This window comes from Gossypium arboreum, chromosome 10, assembly GCF_025698485.1.
Source record: "Gossypium arboreum isolate Shixiya-1 chromosome 10, ASM2569848v2, whole genome shotgun sequence".
Taxonomy (NCBI): domain Eukaryota; kingdom Viridiplantae; phylum Streptophyta; class Magnoliopsida; order Malvales; family Malvaceae; genus Gossypium; species Gossypium arboreum.
Genome location: NC_069079.1, coordinates 6,471,107 through 6,476,605, shown reverse-complemented (window position 1 = coordinate 6,476,605; position 5,499 = coordinate 6,471,107). Strand labels below are relative to the sequence as shown.

The 5,499-nt window shown below is 36.9% G+C and overlaps 1 non-coding gene across 1 annotated transcript; it reads left to right on the top strand.

Annotated features, from left to right (window-relative positions):
* Window positions 1–4,303: 4,303 nt before the first annotated feature.
* LOC128282815 (small nucleolar RNA R71) lies at window positions 4,304–4,410 on the top strand. The gene has a single exon (XR_008273169.1). It is a non-coding gene; the product is annotated as a small nucleolar RNA R71 (small nucleolar RNA).
* The last annotated feature ends 1,089 nt before the right edge of the window (window positions 4,411–5,499 follow it).

Sequence of the window (5,499 nt, the reverse complement as noted above, 5' to 3'; positions counted from 1 at the left end):
TGTATTACTATAATTCAAATTACTTTTTATTAAATGTTTTATATCAATTCTATATTTAATAAGTGAATTATAAGGTAAGTATTGATATTTGAGTTGAATGAGAATTAAATTGAATGGTGAATGTGTATGTATAATTGAATTGTAAATTGATTTGAATGTGAAAGTTTTAATTGAAAAGTAATCTTGGACTGGAAATGAAAGTGAATTGAGAATAGAAATACCCTATTAACTAGTCGGGCTGAGTCGGATATAATTGGCATGCCATAGGATATGGAAGTGTACGAGATTTGCCGGCTTTACTGATTAGGCACTTTATGTGTCGTATTTCAGGCACCTCGTGTGTCGTATCAGGCACCTTGTGTGTCGTTTTAGGCACTTTATGTGCCGTATACTGATCAGGTACTATGTACCGTTTTAGGCACAATGTACCGTAATGGTGTGTTGGGTTGGAATCCGTGTATCCGTCAAAGTCCGGATTTGCTAATAGGGTGAATATCTAAGATGAGAAATTTAAAATAAATTGATTGATTATATTATTGAAATATTGAAAGAAACAAAAAAGTTGAATAGTGGATTGAAATTGAGATTGAAAATGAAAGGCATGAACTTAATGTTCATGTAGTGATTGAAATTGTTACATGTAATATGTGATGGAAACTGAAGAATAGATAAAAATTGTATCGTTATTATTAATTAATGAAAGTTTAAGAATGAATTGATATTTGTGAAATTAGATAGTTACATGTTTGGTAATTAAAATTCTTTATTGCTATTATAATTTGAATTATGGTAATACCACTGAGTACGGAATACTCAGCGTGCGGTTGTTTCCGTGCGCAGGTTAATAGGAGTCTGGAACCCCGGTCCAGCATTTGAACTATCCCGACTCCAGCAAATTTTGGGTGATGTTTTCTTTCTTAATTGAAAGTGGCATGTACTAAGTGATTTATAAGTTATATAGATATACTTGTAAAGTTAGTTATAAGAATGGTATACCATATTTTGTTATTAGTTTGATAAAATGGTAAATATTATATTATATAATTTGGTATAAGTTGGAATGAAAAAAATGAATGAAGTTATTAGTTAATTTGGATTAATATTATGAATGTTTAGTTATTAAATGACTGTTAATGAATTGGTTATGATTTAGATATATTTAGGTTTAAATTGTTTTTGATTGTGCCATTGGTTTTGGATTAGGTGGTTTTTGGTTTGAATTTGCAGGGGGTTTTATGTAAAAATTAAGAAGAAATGCTGTCAAAATTTTTGTAAAAAAATATATATATATTTCTCTGAATACTCGAACAAGTCCCGTTTCATTCCACTTTAATACTTGTGTTGGGCTTCTAAAGTCCATTATAGGGACATAATTCTTCAATTATACTATGAATGTTATAATAATTGTAAAATATCCATAAGTTGTCTGATATATCCGGTAATGCCTCGTAGCCCTGTTCCGGCGACGGTTTGGGGTTAGGGGGTGTTACATGTTTTATAAATGAAAATTGTATGATAGAAAGATGGAAATAACGTGAAAAATATAGATTACTATGATAAAAAGGATTATAAATTAGTGAAATAAAAGATAAAGGAGTAAACAAACGCTAAAGGAAAGAGATTAGGTGTCGAGAATGGAATTGGAGGCGGCGCACGGGCGTGGCAAGGAGGCCGTGTAGAATTGCAGCGGCTAGGGTTAGGGTTTTTGAGTAGGGAAGGCAATGAATAGTGTAGGATATTTATAGATTTTTGGGCACACGGTCAGGTAACACGCTCGTGTTCCCCAATTTTAGCCCGTGTGATTCGCGAATTTTGAATTTGGGCGCGTCTGACATTTAGTACACGCCCGTGTTCCTTGGGCGTGTGGGCGCATACAGCTATTTTGCACGGGCGTGCATGATGTAGTTCGCTTCTCCCACGTCCGTGTATGTAGACCCACGCCCGTGTCAATCTAACAAGTTCGACCACGGGTGCTAGACACAGGCGTGTCGCATGCCCGTGTTGTTTTAACAGGTTCACCCACGGTTTTTCCACACAGGCGTGTCTCACCCCCATGTTGTTTTGGCAGGTTCGACCTCGGCCATATCGCACGGCCGTGGCATTTTATCGCAACCCGTGTTTGGGAAAAATTATTTTCCTGTTTTCACACGGCCCTAAGCACGCCCATGCTCTTGGCCGTGTCCCTATGGAAAACCTGTATTCAAGCGCTCCGTTAGTAAGTTAGATGTTGAAGACTAAATTCTAAAGAAGTTAATATAGTTAATGCTCGGGTTGCCTTCCGAGAAGCGCTTATTTATAGTCTAAGCTCGACTTACCTCTCTGTTGAATGATCATGGTGGTTTGAGGAGTTTATACTCCTCATTCCTGCTATTAATCTCATCAAAATATGGTTTTAAAAGGGTGTTGTTTACCTTAAAAGTGCCGAACTTGGGATGACTCACCTCGACAGTACCGAATGGGAAAATGCTAAGTACCGTAAGAGTGATTTCTTTATTCGATGTGGTAGGGACAATGCGGGGATCTGTGGCATCGAATAAGACTCTATCTCCAACCTTAAGTTGATTTGGAAAGGGATTGAGCTTGTTCTGTAGTAGATTCTGTTGGTGTTCTCGGTTTATGCGTCCGCCATTCATTTAGCTCTTCGATTTGTAGCCTTCGATCCTCATGAATGGGTCCTCTACTATTGCTTGGGAATGACTCATGTGCTACCTTCAGACTCATTTCCTGCAATGTAGGTTGTACCATATTGTCAGTTTTAATAAAATAGGTTAAACGATCACCTTCAATTTCCGATGTGTTGCTAGAATTGCAAGGTTGAAGAGTGATTGTTTCGTCTCCCACACGGAGTGTGAGTTCACCTGTGCCAACATCAATAATCGTTTTAGTAATTGCTAAAAAGGGCATTCCTAGAATTAAAGGAATGTTGCTATCCTCTTCTATGTTTAGAATAATGAAGTCAATGGGAAATATAAATTTATCGATTTTAACTAGCACATCTTCAATAATACCCCTAGGAAATCTTATAGTTTTATCTGCTAATTGAATGCTCATCCTAATTTGTTTGGGTTTCCTGAGCCCTAATTGTTTGAACATTTTGTAAAACGTGACGTTAATACTAGCCCCCAAATCAGCTAATGCATTATTAACATCTAAACTACCAATTAAGCAATGAATTGTAAAACTCCCTGGATCTTTAAGTTTGTTACGTAGTTTATTCTAGAGAATAGCTGAGCAAACTACGTTGAGCTCCACAAGCGATGCCTCGTCCATCTTCCGCTAATTTGCTAAAAGCTCCTTTAAAAATTTCATTGCGTTTGGCATCTGTGGTAGAGCTTCAATAAACGGTAAGTTAATATGTAATTTTTTTAAGAGTTTAAGAAATTTACCAAATTGTTCATCTGAGTGGTCTCTCCTTGTCTCGTTGGGGTATGGCACACGAAGTTTATATTCGACATTCAACGATTTGTTTTTATTGTGATCTACCTCACCTTGACCTTTGCTTACCACAGTTTCTTTCCTCAGTTCTGGCTTAGGCTCAACAAATCCTTATTCTTTTTGAACATTAATCGCGTTGAGCTGTTCCCTTGGGTTAGGTTCAGTATTACTTGGCAAGCTCCCTTGTGGTCTTTCGAAGATTAGTTTGGAAAGCTGGCCTATCTGAGTTTTGAGCCCTTGGATCGACGCTTGTTGATTTTTAAGTGCTGTCTCGGTGTTTTAGAAACAGGTTTCTAACACCGAGATAAACTTTGTGAGCATCTCTTCAAGGTTCAGCTTATTTTCCTGTTGGTAGGGTGGTTGTCGGTAGCCTGGAGGTGGTTGTGGTCTTTGACTTCCTTGACTGCCCCACGAGAAATTGGGGTTGTTCCTCCAACCTGCATTGTAAGTATTACTATATGGATTGTTTTGAGGTCGAGGATTATTACCCATGTAATTTAATTGCTCGTTATCGATGTTGTGGCTATAAGGTTGGTATTCCGAATGGCTTGTTTCACCTCCACTAGCTTCGCACTGCATTACTGAGTGAACCTATGAAGAACTAAGAAAACCATCAATCTTGTTATTCAAGAGTTCTGCCTGATTAGAGAGCATGGTGACCGAATCAACATTATAGACACCGGCTATTTTCCTTGGCTTTGTCCTCATGACTTGCCACTGATAGTTATTCAATGACATCTCCTCTATGAACTTATACACATCTTCAGGTGTTTTATTATTGATGGTTCCGCCAGCAGCTGCGTTAACCATTTGCTGAGTCGAAGGATTCAGACCATTATGGAATGTTTGAACCTGAAGCCAAAGCGGTAACCCATGGTGAAGGCACCTTCTTAAATGGTTCTTGTATCTCTCCCATGCATTGTAGAGTGTTTCTAAATCCATCTGCACAAAAGAAGAGATATCATTACGTAATTTAGCCATTTTAGCCGGCGGAAAATATTTTAGTAAAAATTTTTCAGTCATTTGTTCCCAAGTAGTAATTGACCCTCGTGGTAACGATTTCAACCATTGTTTAGCTTTGTTCCTCAATAAGAAAGGGAATAACCGAAGACGAATGACATCGTCAGAAATGCCATTAATTTTAAATGTATCGCATAGTTCCAAAAATTTTGCTAAGTGAGCATTGGGATCTTCATCCTGCAAACCATCAAACTGAACAAACTGTTGTATCATTTGAATTGTGTTAGGTTTCAGTTCAAAAGTATTTATAGCTACAGTAGGTCTAACTATGCTTGATTCAGTTCCTGTTAAAGAAGGTTTAACATAATCATACATAGTGCGTGGAGTAGGATTTTGATTAGCCGCAATTGCAAGAGGTAGTTGATTGTCTTGGTTTTCAGCCATCTCTTCGGTTGGGAGTTGAGTATTGTCTTCTTGCTCATTCTCTGTGTACCTTAGGTTTTGCCTTATTTCTCTTTGGTTTTTGTGAACTGTGCAATCGATTTCTTCGTCAAAAAGTAGTGGTCCTTACGGGTTTCTTATGGTCATAAACTATAAAAACCTGCCAGAAGAAGGAAAAAGAAAATTAGTAAATTAGAATAAAATTAAAAATAAAATTAGATTGCAAGAAAAATAAATGGCTAAAGTAATAAAAATTGAGTGTTCCTAATATTTTGGTTCCCCGGCAATGGTGCCAAAAACTTGATCGCTTGATTTCATGATAGGTTTTAAATATTTATAATTAATCATTCTTGAAACTAACTATTATCGCGATGTAGGCAAGTGTACCTATCGAACAGTAGTATAGTTTTAGCAAGACCGGATTGTCGAACCCAAAGGAACTAAAAGTACTAGTAATGACTGTCTTTTTCTTATCTAGCCTAAGAATAAAGAGGTTTTGTTTTAACTAACTAATTATCTAAACTAAGAATTCACAAAGAATAGAATTGGGGAGTTGCTTTTAGGAAAGTCAATTGAATTAAGACAATACCTAAGGAAAAATCCACCTAGACTGTACCTGTTATTCTGGCTCCGAATCGGATGATTTATTCATTTAACTTGTTT